We start from the raw sequence: 18,647 nt of genomic DNA, 5'->3' as shown, positions 1-18,647 counted from the left end.
ATATCTCATGAACAAATGTATACTGGCAAAGCAACAGTGACCTACTTCAAAGATCTCGTATTGTGCGTCACCTGGCAATTTAAAAGGACTAAGTGAACCTTATAAACGGAAAATTTAGAATAGTTGCAAGAATATCTCGTACCCTACTAAATAGTTCAAAGCAATTTTGAATTTTGGATCATCAGGTAATATGAGAGGACTTGGTGAACCTTCTTAATTACAACTACTCGTAATGTGCGTCACCTTGCACTATAAGCGGACTTAGTGAACCTCATAAACTACAAATTCTGACTAGTTGCATGCTAGTGCAGGTTACTAGTCACCTAGCAATATGAGGACTTGGTAAACCTTCTAAATTACAGGTTCTGACTTGTAGTTTAGTTACTAGAATATCTTATGAACAAATGTATTCTGGCGAAGCAACAGTGACCTACTTTAAAGAACTCCTATTGTGCATCACCTAGCAATTTTAAAGGACTTAGTGAACTTTATAAACGGCAAATTTAGGCTACACTGAAGTTTTTTTTACGCGGTTTTTTTTTACGCGGTCCGTCCTAAAAAAAACCGCGTTATTTCAAGACCCGTCGTAAAAAAAACCGCGTTATTTCAAAAACCGTCGTAAAAAAAATCCGCGTTTTTTCAAAAACACGCGTAAAATAGTCAGCACCACATCTAACGTGACTTGACTTTTTTTACGACGTTTTTTGAAATAACGCGGTTTTTTTTTACGACGGGTCTTGAAATAACGCGGTTTTTTTTACGCGGGACCATTACCGTCGTAAAAAAAAACTTCAGTGTAGTTGCAAGAATATCTCGAAGCCAAATAGTTCAAAGCAATTTTGAATTTTGGATCACCAGGAAATATGAGAGGACTTGGTAAACCTTCTTAATTACAACTACTCGTAATGTGCGTCACCTTGCACTTTAAGAGGACTTAGTGAACCTCCTAAACTACAAATTCTGACTAGTTGCATGCTAGTGCAGGTGACTAGTCACCTAGCAATATGAGAGGACTTGGTAAACCTTCTAAATTACAGGTTCTGACTTGTAGTTTAGTTGCTAGAATATCTTATGAACAAATGTATACTGGCAAAGGAACAGTGACCTATTTTGAAGTACTCGTATGTGCGTCACCTTGCACTTTAAGAGGACTTAGTGAACCTCATAAACTACAAATTCTGACTAGTTGCAAGCTAGCGCAGGTGACTAGTCACCTAGCAATATGAGAGGACTTGGTAAACCTTTTAAATTACAGGTTCTGACTTTTAGTTTAGTTGCTAGAATATCTTATGAACAAATGTATACTGACAAAGCAACAGTGACCTACTTTAAAGATCTCGTATTGTGCGTCACCTGACAGTTTAAAAGGACTTAGTGAACCTTATAAACGGAAAATTTAGAATAGTTGCAAGAATATCTCGTACCCTACTAAATAGTTCAAAGCAATTTCGAATTGTGGGTCACTAGGCAATATGAGAGGACTTGGTAAACCTTCTTAATTACAACTACTCGTAATGTGCGTCACCTTGCACTTTAAGAGGACTTAGTGAACCTCCTAAACTACAAATTCTGACTAGTTGCATGCTAGTGCAGGTGACTAGTCACCTAGCAATATGAGAGGACTTGGTAAACCTTCTAAATTACAGGTTCTGACTTGTAGTTTAGTTGCTAGAATATCTTATGAACAAATGTATACTGGCAAAGGAACAGTGACCTATTTTGAAGTACTCGTATGTGCGTCACCTTGCACTTTAAGAGGACTTAGTGAACCTCATAAACTACAAATTCTGACTAGTTGCAAGCTAGTGCAGGTGACTAGTCACCTAGCAATATGAGAGGACTTGGTAAACCTTCTAAATTACAGGTTCTGACTTGTAGTTTAGTTGCTAGAATATCTCATGAACAAATGTATACTGGCAAAGCAACAGTGACCTACTTTAAAGATCTCGTATTGTGCGTCACCTGACAGTTTAAAAGGACTTAGTGAACCTTATAAACGGAAAATTTAGAATAGTTGCAAGAATATCTCGTAGCCTACTAAATAGTTCAAAGCAATTTCGAATTGTGGGTCACAAGGCAATATGAGAGGACTTGGTGAACCTTCTTAATTACAATTACTCGTATTGTGCGTCACCTTGCACTTTAAGAGGACTTAGTGAACCTCTTAAACTACAAATTCTGACTAGTTGCAAGCTAGTGCAGGTTACTAGTCACCTAGCAATATGAGAGGACTTGGTAAACCTTCTTAATTACGAATTCTGACTTGTAGTTTAGTTGCAAAAATATCAAATGAACTTCTGAATACTGCAAAGCAATAGTGATCTATTTTGAAGTGCTCGTTTGTGCATAACCTAGCAATTCAAGAGGACATGGTGAACCTTCTTGAAGAAATAGAATTACTTTGACGAAAATCTCTAAGACTACAAGATAAACCAATGCAAACTTAACAATTTAAATTAAACGTGAACATTTTAAGTGACATATTTAGAATATTTGGAAGAACTACTTCATAATTCTTAGGAAAAATCCACTCATTGAGATACGGTACAAAGATGATTGGTATAAAAATTGCTAAATTAGAGCGTGATATAAGCGTAAATTAGTGCCTAGATATAACCCCCTGTCTAAGTCCCAATGGTCGCACACACTATTTTCGGATAAATCCCAACCCAACTCAACACCCCACCACCAAATGTTTTATTATTAAGAACAACAAGAAAAACACTTCTAAATATCATGTATTTGCTGATACGGGAGCACGTTGCAGCGAAAGATTTGAGCCTGTGCAGCAACATCGTGTGTCAATGCCCTCAACGGCCGATTCGCTGGTTTAACCTGGATAACATCGAGTAATAAAAAGAAAAAAAATATTGTACCGTGTATTAGTATTTGTCATTTAAAAATATTTGAATAGCCTGACAATCGTTTGCCTCATTTGTCTAAGGTATATGTATCTCAATTCAGAAGCCTAAAAACTTTTTAGGCGAACTTAACATTTTTTCTACAATCTTCACAAAGGACACTATATCGTGCTATATCCCTGAAACATATCTCCTTTGTGACACTTAAATGCGCCTTCAACGGTTTAACGCAAACCTGCTGTTATCAAATGGAACATTGGTGATTGTAGGTATGTTTCGACCAAGGTTTCGGCATATTTATCTGAAATGCTCGGTAAACCACCACTTTCACTGGAGGAAACTCTTCAAGGTATCTCTGTAAAAATCCCCTAGGTGAATCCCCGAAAAAAATCTTGAAGATTATCTTGAAGAATTCTAATACAAATCTAATACAATGCTGTAGGTTCCTGTAGAAATCCTTTAGGTAATTAAAAAAATCTTCAAGTTATCCTGGAGAAATTCTTGGGTGCATTCTGAAGAAATCATTAGAGGAATTCCTGGAACAATCCCTTGAAACTCCATGCAGGAAACCCTGTCTGAACTCCGGGATGAATACCTGGAGGAATCCTTAGAGGAATATCTAAAAGTATATCTGGTGGAATCTCTGGAGAAATTCCTGGAACAATCTTTGCAAGAATTCCTGAAGAAATCTCTGAAAGAATTCCTGGAGGAATCTCTGAAAGAATTCCTGGAGGGATTGCTCGAGGAACCAAAAATTTCTGAAAACATCTCTTGAGGAATTCCTGGTGGAACTTCTTAGAGAAATCCCTAAAGGAATTCTTGGAAGAATGCCTGGACGAATACCTGATGAAATCCCTGGAGAAATTCCGGGATAAATTCCTGGAGTAATCCCTGGATGAATTCTTGGAAAAATTCTTGGAGGAACCCCCAGAGGAATTCTATGAGACATGCCAGGATAAATTTCTGAAGAAGTTCCTTGAGAAAGTCCTGGAGGAATTCCTAGCTTAATTTCTGGAGGAATCCTTGGTGGAACCCCTGGAGGTTTCCATGGTGGAACTTACGGAGAAATTTCTGGAGGAATCCTAGGAGGAATTCCTGAAGGAATCCATGGATATATTTCTGAAGAAATCTCTTGAGGAATTCTTGGAGGAATTGGGTTTTTAAATTGAGAATAAATTATTGATTTATGAGCCACTATGATTTTTAATAGAATAAATTATTGATCTGAGCCACTATGATTTTTTTCAGATTTTTAGAACTTTATTTTGATACCTAAAATCAATGGGAGATTTTATGAAATAACCTTTTGACAGCTGGGCAACTGCTTGACAGCTCCGCGCAGTACAAAATGCGACGAGGGGTGATTCGACAAATCGCTCCCATACAAACTTCACATTGATTTTTAAATAGATTCCCGGCTACCAAAATTTATGAAAATTTGGATTTCGGCTCAGTTTGGCATGCAGATTCAGAATATGGAATTTTCCCAACACCGCTAAAGAAGCCAATTCCTTAAGGAATTTCGGAAGGAACCCCTGGAAGAGTTCTTGGAGAAATCGCTGGAGAATATCCTGAAGAAACACTGAAGCAATTCTTGGAGGAAATCCTAGAGGAATGCCTGGACGAACTTCTGGACAAACTCCTGGTGCAATCTTAGAAGGAATTTTAGGAATTCTTAGATAAATCTCTAAAGGAATTCTTGGAGGAATATCTGAAGCAATTCCTGGAAGAAACCTTAGGGGAATCTTTAAGGGAATTCCTGGAGGAATCCCTGCAGCAATTTCTGGAGGAATACATGCAGGAATTCCCAAAAATAACTCTGGAAGAACCCCTGGGGAAATCCCAGGAGGACGATTTTTTTTAAGAAATCCCTTGATGGGCTCTTAAAGGATTTTTTGTACAAAATGTTCAAGGAATTCCTGGATTCATTTGGAATAATATCTAGTTAAATTTTCTGAAAGAACTCCTGGAAGAAATTCCTACATACGTACTTCGGGTAATTCTAGATGGAATTATTGGAACAAACTGTAGCAGAATTTTTGAAGGAATATACAAGGAAAAATTAAAAGAAATCTTTGAAAGAATACCAGCAGAAATACCTAAACGAATCCTTGAAATATAGCATTGGAACAACCACGGAGGAAGCTCTAAAGATTTTATAGGAAAATTCTCGGTGTAATTTCTGGTGAAATCCCTAGAAGAATTCTTGAAGGAATCTCTGGAGGAATCCATTTTGGAATCTTTGAAAGAAGCTATGGGAAAATACTTGGAGGAATTTGTCGATGCATCCTGGATGAAGTAGGTATATATAAAAAAAATCTGAAGTAATGGTTGGACAATTCCAGTATCATTTCTTGGAACAAGCCCTGAAACAATCACTATCGGAACCGCGCAAAATGTCCATGGAGGAATTCACGGGAGAGAAATTCATGGAGAAGTCCCTTTAGGAATTTCTGAAGGTGACCCTGGAGAAACTCATAAAGAAATCACCGGTTTTTTGCTCTTAGCATGGTTGTTCTCTTTTACTACCGGGAGCGGTTCCGGCATATCCGGAAAAAATGGCTTATTGTTTTTGTATTCCATGAATCAAAATCACAAAATTCAGCCAATCAATCTAGCTTGTTATTTGGTAAAATTCTCAGTTTTTTTTTCTGGAACTCTGACAATTTTAAGTTGGATTGAATTAAATTTAAATTGTGGGGAGTGGGGATAGCACGCCCCCTTGCCTCCTTCTGGCTACGCCCATGCCTATTCCACCACGCAATATACGAATGCAAAATGGTCAGACAGAGGAAGATCTCAGTTAAGAGCTGTGGAAGTTTTCGCTTAAAGAACACAGCTAAGAAGCAGGCTAAGTCTCAATAGGACGTAATTCCGATAAGAAGAAGAAGCTTGTAAATCACCCTATTTTATGAATAATATATTTTTTCAATAGACACATTCCCGATCAGTCGTGGAACTTTTCGTAATGAACATATCATTGACACCGTTGACACCCTTAAGCATTGAGTTTTTCCGTTCCTACCAAGCGATATATGAATGAAATTCAATTTCATTCATGATTATTTATTCAACAAGAATGCCCACTTTTTGGTAAAATCTTGGGTGAAATGTCGTAAATGATAATAATTGATTATTAACAGATTAAGCTTAATTTATTATTAATTAAGAAATACTGTACTGAAAAAAAACTGAGAAGTAGGCTTTGTCCCTGCTGGGACGTAACGCCAATCAAAAAGAAAAATAAATCTAACAACTCAAATGTTTTACGTGTGGTAATCATAAAAACCTAACTCACCGTGCTATAGCTCAATGCTTCATCATCCATCTTTGTTGGTGGGTTTCCAGCTAACCTCCTTCTTCGGTAATATGCCTTCTCCTTCCATGCTCGAGGAGGACCTGCAAGCACTCGGAGTTTTCGAGTGACGTATGCTAAGATCTTCGGCGGTGTGTGGCGGCGAAGCATGAACCACGAGCTCGCCGAGGAGCTCGCTGCACTGTACGGCGAACCCAGCATCCAAAGCCGAAAGGAGGGCAGGGCATATTGCAAGGATGTCGAAAAACAATCCTGCAAAATTAGTGTTCGTGTCACAGATCCGGGTTACACAAGAAGGCGAGGAACGCAGCGGGCTATGACATAGATCCTAGTTGTGATGATGAGCAATAAATGTTTTCCTTTGCTGATCTCCTCTGGCAAATGTTGACCGGCTGGCACCCGCAGCCGCAGCTAGATTCCAGCTGTTCTGAAAAAATAAAACCTTAATAAAACAAACACATTCTGTTAACTCCTCACCCCAGAAACTTACGGATTAAGTATCACTGCAACCAGCTCGAATCCCTTCGGAAGATCGACGTTGATCATGTGTCCACGATCTTTCCACTTGCGCCGAGACCGAGACTTGCGGTTTCTTTTATTTTTTCTCGTTCAAAACCTTCAAAACAAACACTGAACTGACATTTCTGAACTAAAAATATGACAAAAGATGAGAAAGAATGAGCTGAGGATGGATTTGGGATGAAAGGAATAGGTGAGAATGGTTAGAATGGGATGAGAATGAAAAAGTGAGCTTACACTGAAAGGAATTATTGGCGATTTTTGGGAATGATGGTTCATCCCAGGAGTGTCGCCCCCCTCGTTGTCACCTCGTAAAATGACTCATTTGCATCTAAAGCGCAATTACGAGTTCGAAAGGAATCGCTCAAGAAACTTCTTGAGTGATTCCTGGCAGAAACTTTCTTCGGTAACTGCCATTTCTCCGCTACTGCGTACTGCGATCGAAGAAAGATAGGCTGAGAAATTCCTTCTGATCTGCAAACAGCGCTTAAATCCCAGTTTCGTATTCAAAAGGAATCGCCAAAGAACATTCTTGACCGATTCCTGGCAGAAAATGTCTACAGTGACTGCCGTTTGAAATGTCATTTCTTCGCAGCAGCGTACTTCAATCGGAGAAAAACAACTTCTTGAGTGATTCAGGCAAGGAATATCCCCCACATCAAGATAGGCCTATAGAAATTCGTTCTGAACTGCTAACAGCGTTTATCGATGTTTCTCCTAAACCGTGTGTCGGACGTATGTCGGGCACAGTGCGCTGGATAGAGGGCCATCAGGTCCGCTGTCCAGCTCACTACGTCCGACGTTAGGTTTCACGTATGGATTTTGAGAACATTCGATTGTCGGGTGTGGGGAATCTTCGGGTTTCAACCACGACGACAATAATATTACATCTGAACTGCTGCAACCCGATCAATACGTCGGTTGCATGAATATTACACAGGACGGTGTACACATAAGAACAAAAGATTTTACACCAAAACAATGTAATCGTACATAGGAATCGTGATTACATCGATTATTTAGTACATCGGAATGAGTTACATCGGGCGTCACTGTAGGAGATTCCTGCTGGGAATGGCCCAAGAAGTTTATTGATTTCTAGCGATTTCTTTTGAACACGAAGCTAGACTTTTCGTGTTAGACTATATCGATTGTCTGGCGATCGAATTTAATTGGTCGAATCTGCTCAGGAATTACAGCAAACATACGCCCTATTAAAATCGAACGCCAGATTTAAATAGCGCTTCATCTTTCTCGAACCTGTGACAAAAGTGTACCATTGGCTGAATGTCGACTGATTGTTCGACTGCCGCACCGCGTTGTCAACAAAAATCTGTCAGAACGTCCGCGGACGATTTCATTCAGAACACTGGCGGCTGGCTTTTCGCAGACTTCAGTTCATCAGAGACGAAAGAAAAAAAATCATTGCTCATCGGCGGAACAGACGAAAAAATAGCCGCATATTTTCTGCGGGCAGCGGTAAAACAGTGAAAAAGCTTTCGGAAAACTAGACAGTCGGAAAAGTTACAGGTTCTGAACGCGGCGGAATTGTGTGTGTGGTCCTTCCCTGGTGTCGTGTGCTTCGTGAGGAAAAAATGACGGTGGAAAATATGCCTAAATTCGGCCAAAATATCCCAGTGCTGGTTATGTGATCGTTTGTGATACAGTTGCTGCTGGTGTTGGGTTTCTTTGTGTTTTCCGAGAAATCAGTGCGACAGCCTTGGGGTGAAAGTTTTTTGGTAACATAAGTTCTAAAAAAATATAAATATACATAAAAGGAAGTAAACGTAAAGGGTAAAATCAAAGCCAAGAACAAACACGCTCGGAAGAAAAGTGGCCAAAGAAGACGAAGCGCAAAAGATCACACAGTCGGCGGAGCAGCCGCGGAAGGTTCCTCGCGATCGCGAGTCGCCGCCCTCGACAAGCGCAAACACCACACACAACAAACACGAACGAGAAGGAGGGAGAGAGACCGAGCGGTTTGTGATCTTTCAACCGCTTGGCTTCTTTCGAAGGAGCATTTCGGATTTCCCATTTTGCTTCCTCCCCCTCAGCCAGCCAGCCAACCGTCGTTATCACCGTCTTTCTCAAGTAAGTGTTTGCTAATTATAAAACGGTGAAATATTTTCAGTTTTTTTCTCCTTTGTGGATACCCAAAGACATAATTTTACGGCTTGACTAGTACCTATGTATGTAGAGAGTCTCGTCGTTTCCCGAATCTTATCGATGTGCGATCCACCGGCGAGTCTAGAGGAGGATATTGATTGGGGTGGATCTTTTCGAATCATTGCTTTGCTATTTAATTCCAAAACCAAAGCCTTTATACAGTATTGTGGTCACATTCTAGCAGATAAGATTTACACACTTAGTTTTATTTCACGAGCTCGGCTGTGCAAATCTCGGTTTCTGAATTTTAACCGAGACTCAGCTAACAAGATGGTAGGTTGCTTAGAAACAGGGTGTGCTATACTGATTCTCGGCATTTATAAGCTGAGATCTCATCAAAACATTTACCTGATTACTCGGCTGTGCAAATCTCGGCATTTGTAAACCGAGATTCGGCATTCTAAATTAAGTGTGTACCTTTTTATCAAATCAAATGAGATTCAACAAATCCCTCTGCTATGACACAGGTGCACAGGTCTCCTCGTAAAAGAGGTATGCGGTATTGAATTGGATCGCTGTTTGGCCTCGTCGGTGTTCTCAACTTTCAAGTTGATTTGATCGATGTTGGTTGGTGGGTGACAGGGTGTTGTACAACAGCAACAAACGGCGAACCATTGAGCTAAAGGTTAAGGATACACACTGTCACAGACACGAACTATGCCAGTCGAGCAAGTGGTAAAATTAACATGGGACAAATATTTATCTTCTAGAGATTTTTTTTTATGACTGTAGATAACGTTTTCAGTTTGTATTTGCATGAATAGGAAAGCAAATTCAGTAAGCGTGGGATTGATATGCGATTAAATTAATTCTTAGAAAAGTATGTCCATCCATATTCAAACTGTTAATTTGAAATAGAATCATGGTTATCTAGGTGGAGATTAACCGTTAAAGAATTCCAAGGGAATTCCGGAATTCCGGAGGAATTTTAGGAGAAATCACTGAAGGAAACCCTGAAAGAATTCCAGGAGGATTCCTAGAGGAAACCCTGAAAGAATTCCAGGAGAAACCTCCGAAAGCATTCTAAGATGAATCATCAAAGAAATTCCAGGAGGAAACGCTGAAGGAATTTCAGGAGAAATCCCAGAAAGAATTTCAGGAGGAATCTATGAAGGAAGTCGAGGAAGAATCCCTAAATGAAGTGCTGGAGGAATTCCCGAAGTTATTCCAGAAGAAATCTCTGAAAGAATTCTAAGAGGAATCACCAAAGTAATTCCAGGGGGAAACCGAGAAGGCATGTCAGGAGGAATCTCTGAAAGAATTCCAGGAGAAATTCTCGAAGGAAGTCTACAAAGAATCCCCGATTGAATCCCAAGAGAAATACCCGGAAGAATTCCAGGAGAAATTTCCGAAAAAAATTCCACGAGGAATCCTCGACGGAAGTCTCGCAAAGGGAGTCATTCCCGGTAGGGGGAGGAAGGATTTGCAGGAGATATCCCCTACAGAATTCCTGAAGGGATTCCTAATAGAAATCCTTGTAAAAACTCCATGAAAGACCTCTCAAGAATATCCTGGTGATATGCCTGATTATAATCCCAAGGAAATTATTAAAGCAACTCCTACAAGACTCCCTGGAAGAACTCCTGCAGGAGTTGCTGAATGAGCTTCCGAAGAAATCTCTGATGTAACTCCTGGAGGCATCCTTGAGTCCTCCTGGAAAAATCTCAATCTACAATCTGAAAGCACCTCAGGATCGATCCCTGGAAAAACTTCTGGAAGAATCCCTAAAAGAACTTCTCGAGGAATCCCTTAAGGATATCCTGAAGGAATCATAGAAAGAACTCTTATATAGGAATCCCTGAATAAACTTCTCGGAGAATCCCTGAATTCTCCTGGAGGTATCCTTGGATCCTCCTACAAAATTCTCTGAAGGGTCTTCTGTAAAATTCCCTGAAGAAATTCAGAATAAATCTCTGAATAAACATCTGCAAGTATCAATGAAACTCCTGGAGGTATCTCTGAAGGAACTCCTGGACTAATTTCTGTAAGAACTGTTGTTGGAATTTCTGAAGAATCTACAGAAGAAATCCTTGCAGGAACTCCTAGACTAATTTCTAAAGACCTCCTGCAGGAACTCCGAAAGAAACTTCTTACGGAGTTCTTGATGAACCTCTAGGAGGCATTTATAAATCCTCTTGAAATAATCTCTGAAGATACTTTTGGCAGGATACCTGAGGGAATTTCTGAAGGTACTCCTAATGAACATCCGGATGCACCCCTGAATCCTCTTGGAGATATCACCGAAGAAACTTCTGGAGCAATCCTTGAAAGAATCTTTGGAAAATTTTCATTAGGCATCCCGAAGTAAACGAAGGTCCTTCGTCGAGGAGCTAGAGAACCGTGCTGCGAATGTTCCAGACGGTGGAAGCGTAGAAGATCAATGTAGCGCCATCAAGAACGCCTTCATCGCCACCGGCGAGAAAAATTTGGGTGCGCTACGCACCCGAAGATAGCAGTGGATCACAGATGATACCTGAAGGAAGATAGAGGAGCGAAGGAACGCCAAAGCCGCGACAGAGCGAGCGAAAACACGAAGAGCCAAAGCCGTAGCTCGTCAGCGCTATTCGGCTCTCGAGAAGGAAGTGAAACGCTCATGTAGACGGGACAAAAAAACGTAGGTGGACTCCCTTGCCGACGAAGGCGAGAAAGCCGCAAACACCGGCGACATCCGTCTCCTCTACGATGTCTCACGACGCTTTAGTGGGACCAAAATTAATGCTACGATGCCCGTGAAAGACACGTCTGGACAGTTACTGATCGACCCGGCTGACCAGTTGAAACGCTGGTTCGAGCACTTTGGACACCTTTCTCAAGTGTCGGCCACGCCATCAACACCTCAGCATGATCCGCCAAGAATTGGACGCATTACCCGTGTCATTCAACACCGAAGCTCCATCAGTGCAGGAGATAGAAACAGCCATCCGTAGCATGAAATCGTACAGAGCCCCAGCATATCAGCTGAGATGCTCAAAGCTGATCCCGTAGTATCCGCACAACTACTGCATCAATGATTCTGCAACATATGGGAAACCGCGACATTTCCGGCCGACTGGACCCTAAACCAGATACAGGCCAAAGTGATCCTAAACCTGATACAGGAGAAGATTGACGCAACTCTCCGACGGCAGCAAGCAGGATTCCGTGCTGAACGATCCTGTGTGGACCATATGTCACGCTCCGTATCATGCTGGAGCAAATCTATGAATTCTAAGAGTTTCTCTACCTGGTGTTCATTGATTACGAAAAAGCTTTCGATCGTCTCAATCACGGAAACATGTGGGAAGCCCTCAGGCGCAAGGGTCTTCCTGAGAAAATCATCGGCCTCACAGTACAGGGCATTTTCGTGCAGAGTACTGTACAACGGTGCTTTGTCCGATCCCATCCGGGTCGTTGCTGGAGTGAGACAAGGATGTATACTATCACCGCTACTGTTCCTCATCGCAGTCGACGAGATCCTGGTAGGTGCGATTTACCGTAAACCAAATCGTGGATTGCTGTGGCAGCCCATTACCATGGAGCACCTAAATGACTTCAAATTGCGATCTTGCCAATCGCTCCTCAGCGGCAGATCTTACCATCTACGTCAACAAGACCAAATCGTTGGATGTAAACACGGTCAACCCTTGCAGCTTTACGGTAGCTGGGCAATCAGTGGAGAATGTTGAAAGCTTCCAATATCTTGGTAGCCAAATGGTGGCCGATGGCGGCACCAAGATCGACATAGGTGCACGGATCAAGAAGGCGAGGGCTGCTTTTGCGAGTTGAAGAAATGTATGGAAAAACAACCAGATCAGTCGACGCACCAAAATCCGAATTTTTAACTCAAACGTGAAATATATGCTGCTATACGCCAGTGAAACCTGGTGTGTATCAGCGGAGAACACGCAACGGCTGCAGGTCTTGATAATAGGACAGATCGGTGAAGTACTAGATTTGTAGTAATGAGCTGAATTTTGGTATGGTGAGAAGGTCAATTCTCCGTTTCTGCAATGAAATGGTGCAAAAAGCGTGGGTATTACGATTCCTTGCCTAATTTGATGCTGTTTGAGCAAAACTTTGGGCAACAGTGTTGTTTTTTTTCACTTTACTATTACTTTAGAGCTTTTAGTAGAACTTGTTACTTCAGACTCTAGTTTAATTTAAAAACACTTCACTAATACTTTACTTTTGCAAAAGAAAATAAAAAATGAATAACTCTTTTAAAGAAAAACTAGAAAGGACGAGCAAATTCCTTTTAATTCTACTACTGTGCTTATCTTCGGACAGATAGGCCTATTTCGTCTGTGACTTACAGACTTCTTCAGTGTCAAGTGCTCGACTGAAGAAAACCTCGCATTCGTTGTGGTATTTATACTAGGAGTGTATGTGTAGGTACGTGTGTGGGTAAAAGTGTAGGTATAAAAATGTAGGTACAAAATTGTAGGTACATATTTGTAAAAAAGGGGGTGTATCTGCCTGTTAGAAAACAGGGTGTCAATAAGATACCTAAAGCTAGGAAAATTCCTACCGATTTGGTAGGTAGTCAATTGGTGTTTGTTGTGTTATTTTTTCCTGCCGATTTGGTAGGTAGTCAACCTACCAAATCGGCAGGAAAAAATAACACAACAAACACCAATTGACTACCTACCAAATCGGTAGGAATTTTCCTAGCTTTAGGTATCTTATTGACACCCTGTTTTCTAACAGGCAGATACACCCCCTTTTTTACAAATATGTACCTACAATTTTGTACCTACATTTTTATACCTACACTTTTACCCACACACGTACCTACACATACACTCCTAGTATAAATACCACAACGAATGCGAGGTTTTCTTCAGTCGAGCACTTGACACTGAAGAAGTCTGTAAGTCACAGACGAAATAGGCCTATCTGTCCGAAGATAAGCACAGTAGTAGAATTAAAAGGAATTTGCTCGTCCTTTCTAGTTTTTCTTTAAAAGAGTTATTCATTTTTTATTTTCTTTTGCAAAAGTAAAGTATTAGTGAAGTGTTTTTAAATTAAACTAGAGTCTGAAGTAACAGTGTTGTTGTTTTCTTCATTTCTTGCTACATAAACAACATAGTTATCCAAAGTTTTGCTCAAACAGCATCAAATTAGGCAAGGAATCATAATACCCACGCTTTTTGCACCATTTCATTGCAGAAACGGAGAACTGACCTTCTCACCATACTAAAATTCAGCTCATCACTACAAATCTAGTACTACACCGAACGTGCCCCATTAGATGCCTGCGGTTTATAATAGGAAGCAATCAGTGAAGTACTAGATTGAAAGTAGTGAGCTGGATTTTTGTATGGTGAGATGATCAATTCTCCGTTTCTGCAAAGAAATGATGCAAACAGGGTGGGTTATATGATTTCTTGCCTAATTTGATGCTATTTGAGCAAAAGTTTGGGTAACTGTGTTGTTGTATTATTTATTTCTTGCAACTTCAACAACACAGTTACCCAAAGTTTTGCTCAAACAGCATCAAATTAGGCAAGAAATCATATAACCCACGCTGTTTACAGTATTTCTTTGCAGAAACGGAGAATTGATCATCTCACCATACAAAAATCCAGTTCACTACTTTCAATCTAGTACTTCACTGATTGCTTCCTATTCGTGCATGGTGGCCTCACAGTTGGATCTCCAACGTGGAGCTCCATCGTTGATGTCATCAAAAGCAGATAGCGACAGTAAGTCGGGAGCGAAAGTGGAGGTGGGTTGGCCACATTCTACGAAGAGGCGGAAACGACATCTGCAAGCAAGCGTTAGATTGGAACTCAGCAGGACATCGCAGCAGAGGCAGACCCAGAGGCTCATGGCGGCGCAGCCTCAACAACGAAATCAAGCAAGTCGACAGAAATTTGACCTGGACACAGGTCAAGGCGATGGCACCACCGTCGGTGCCCAGGACTGAAAGTAAGTAGTAAGCAACCCGAAGTAGTTCCAAGAGGAATCCTTGAAGGAATTTCAGGAGGAATTCTCGAGGAAATCTCTGAGGAAACTCCTGGATTAGTTCCTAAAGAAACTTCTGTAGGAATTCCTGAAGGAATTTCTGAAGGAATCACTGAAAGGACTCTCAGACTAATCTCTGAAGAACCTACTTCTGGTACACTGATGGTAGATGCATTATTCTCGTAAACCACTTTGCCGACTACAGAAGACAAAAAAACATAGGGTAACCACATCAGTTTAAGGTGTACTACTAGTTTTCGAACCATTATGGCAAAGACACCTCGTTGGATGAAAATTAGTGTTTCTATCCTAGCACGACGTCCGAAGAATCAGCTCACCTACCGTTTGTGGCATCGTGTATTACAAACTGCCCGTTGTTTATGTTTGTATATAGTTTAGTTTGTTTTCGTACGGATTTTTTTACACTAGCTAGTTACCCACCCCAGCTCAACGTGCGATGTAATAAATCTGTTTGATATTCAGGACAAATGTTTAGTTTAGAGATGTACGGGGCGCGTGTGTATCTAGTATTTACAAGCTGAAGGTTCGGTTTTGCAACAATGTGCATCTCAGCTCAGGGCAAGGTCGAACGAAATTTATTTAGGCGCAGCGTGAAGAAAACGACCGAACGAGTATTTTTAAAAGCGGGATGCACGTTTTGTTTTTCATTATTTCGTATCGTGTACATTCGGCAGGCAGGCATGCCAGAGGGATGTGAGTCTAGACATTTCACAAAGATAATTGATTGCTCGGCAATGTCTGCCATGTGCGCGAAGATGATCGTTCGTTCAGGAATGCCAATAATCGGAACATAAACGATTTTATTGATCTAAAGTCACTTAAAGAAATGGTCTCTCCGGGGCGTTTATGGTCATGAAATTGGAGCGACGAGATGAACACACAAAGAGTCATTCCCGAACACATCAAGAAAATCCCGCAAGCCGAATTGGGAAAATGTCTCGTCAAAGATCTGCCTATGTTTTGCAGTGATTCCCGTAGTATGGGACCACTATAAATAGAAACCACAACATCAGATGAGAACGATATGAACGAACGACCTGAAGAGGCTTGACCCGTTGCTACTTGAGTTTATGTGAGGGTGCTAGACTCGATCTTTGAGATTTTTTTTTTCCTTTTCGTCACATGGATTTGTTTTTCGTAGAGCCAGATTAATTGCAGCTTATGCATTGCGTTGGTGTGATTTCGGCTACGTTAAGCAGCATTCTTCAATGGATTTCATTCATTTTGGCGCCAATGATTTATGTTCTTTCTTGGGGATCAGATGTGTTGAAAACATTTTTTGATTCAATTAGCTAGAATATTGTGAAAATCTATAAAATAGTATATATGAACTTTCTAGACTTCATTATCAATTTTTGGGGTCGATTTCGATACCTCGGCTTAACCAGTAAGCCAGGTTTACCCATATACTTAAACCTGGTTTAACGGTTTAGCCAGGGTGAACAAATGGACGCTTGGATCTTTCTAGAACCTCGCGTGATCTCCTTCAATTCTTTGTAATATTTTCTAGTGAAATGTCGTCAGTGAGTGTCCTGTAAGATCCGGCGTATGGAATCTGCGCTAGTTTATTACAGAGAATAAAATTCCAAATGATTGTGAAAAAGTTTTAAGTTAAATCTTCTCCAATCACATATTTAATTTCAACAGTAATATACGCTAATTTTCAGATATAACTATAACCGTAGTGAACTTTACTCTACCACCTAGAGAATATCGTTTTATAAAGCGCCTCTTTCAACTATTGAGAAGAGTAGCACAAGCTTTGGCATCATCCCAATAAATCTTTCCGTTTGGATTCTCGGCGCAGTCTCGTCTAGATAGGGGAATCTAGTCGAAGCTCAGTCTCGTGGATATTGCATTTAGTAAATAAAAATTCAATTTCACCCAAATAAGTTGACCGACAATGAAATTGTTACTCAACACTTAAATCACTTGACTGATTAAAAAAAAACTCAATACCAATGAGGTTCATCGAAATTATAACTTTGGTAGACGTCCTGCAATATCATGATTAGCTTTCACTACATTTATGATGGCTGTAGTGATACATTCAAGCTTCCAGTAGCTTCCCCATACAATCATTGATCAATATTATTGGTGAGGCCCTTGACAGATTTTTCTTGAACAACTATCGGGTTTCTTGTAATTTTATATCTGAATTCCTTGCGTATTTGTTTTAGAATTTCTTTAAAAAAATCTTAATTCTTATTTTGAAATAAATGGTCTTTTTATTTTGCTGATACAGATAACACTTTTTGAGCAATATATTACACGTAGTACTTGAAACATTAATGACTCACTCTACCGTGACGATACAACGTTTTGACTCCTTTTGGGTAAGATTTTCCACTATAACTCATTAAGTCCGACTGTAAACCTTAAATATTTTTGCATATTCGGATTCCTTGTAAAATTTGCAGTAAATATGATCTTTTGAACATTTCGTTCGTTTTCGTTCGAAAAGCTTGTTCAAAATGGGAAATAATAGCGTGACGTTACAATGTTTACGTAGAATGAATCTGTAAGAATCCTAAAAGAAAACCCGGGGAGAATAAATGAATAAATCTCGGGAGGACTCATTGAAAAGATCATGGGTGCCATTCCTGATGCGTTTCCGGAAATAATCCACGAAGGCAACCCGGGAGAAATCCCAAAGGAATCAAGGGATAATACTTCAAAAAAGTTATGGAGGAGTTCTGGTAGTATTTAGCATTGGGCAAGCTTGGCTGAGACATCGATTTTTGTGAATCTATTCTAGTTGGACCAGCAGAATCGATTCACCGATTTAATCGAATTCTTTGAATCGATGTTTTCACATCGATTCGATATTATAAAATGTCGCAAAACCGCATAAAATGATCCGTTTGCAGCATGAAGTACAAGTTGAAGTATTTTCCTAAATAAATTTAATATCAAAAATTGAGATTGATCATTGAACCGTGAATGCGTGGAGAAAATCTTAAAGAAATTTCTGTAGGTATTCCTGCAGGAATACCTGAAGGAAACCCTGGATGAATTCCTGGAGAATTTCCTGGAGGACTCTCTGGAGAAATTCTTGGATGAATTCCTAGAGCATATCCCAACTAACATTTTCAGCGCTATAAGCTTCAGTCATTTGCTTTCTGTTGTGTAACCATCGAGTAAAAGCAGTCAACGCTGAATAAAAGAAAAGCTAGTCAAATATAAAGCATAAGCTAATACACGACTGAAAAACAAGCAACATCCAGCTACCAAACTCGGTTTTCAGAAATCCATTGCTTGTCACTGGGGCTGCCTTTACTCCACTCTATTCCAACTCCGGGAGATTTCCCGGAAGATGTGAAAACTTGAACACATCGAATAGGAGTCCCCACTAACAAAACAGCTGCTACTATACAATACAATTCGTTATACTGACAAATCCCCAAACCTGCAGCGCTTCAAAGGCCGTTTTGCGATTTCCTTACGGCTAGAAGCTGTAATAAAGAAACTGTTGGTTTACCAACACGGCTTGTCGGATGTAAACATTATTGTCAAAACAAACTTTAAGCGGGATATATAGCTACTACACAAATTCTTTACAGCTATCCATCTCTGTGCTGTGAAATTATTTGGGTTGCTATTATTGCACTTTAATTCAATGCCGGAAGATTTTCCGGAAGATGTGCAAATCGAGTAAGAGTCCCAGCCACTACAACAGCTGCTTTTATACAGTACGTTTTGTAATGTTGCCAAAACACAAAACAACAGCGCTTCGTAGCCGTTTAAAGAACACTCTTTCAGCTAGAAGCTGTGAAGAAGAATCTGTTGGCACAATCACACAGCTTGTTCAATGTAAA

General features: G+C 40.3%; 1 protein-coding gene across 6 annotated transcripts in view; it reads left to right on the top strand.

Moving 5' to 3' along the window:
- The first annotated feature begins 8,047 nt into the window (after nucleotides 1–8,047).
- LOC109429892 (rho guanine nucleotide exchange factor 7) overlaps nucleotides 8,048–18,647 on the top strand; it is a 51,494-nt gene continuing 40,894 nt past the window's right edge. For 3 of the 6 annotated variants that reach the window (XM_062849194.1, XM_062849193.1, XM_019705885.3), the window contains exon 1: nucleotides 8,048–8,787. The gene's annotated coding sequence lies outside the window, so the exon portion shown is untranslated. The remainder of the gene's footprint in view (nucleotides 8,788–18,647) is intronic. The other 3 variants (XM_062849195.1, XM_062849197.1, XM_062849196.1) reach the window with 3 other exon arrangements.

Source organism: Aedes albopictus, chromosome 2 (genome assembly GCF_035046485.1).
Source record: "Aedes albopictus strain Foshan chromosome 2, AalbF5, whole genome shotgun sequence".
Taxonomy (NCBI): Eukaryota; Metazoa; Arthropoda; class Insecta; order Diptera; family Culicidae; genus Aedes; species Aedes albopictus.
The sequence above is the reverse complement of the archived record's forward strand: the minus strand, read 5'-3'. Positions and strand labels throughout refer to the sequence as shown.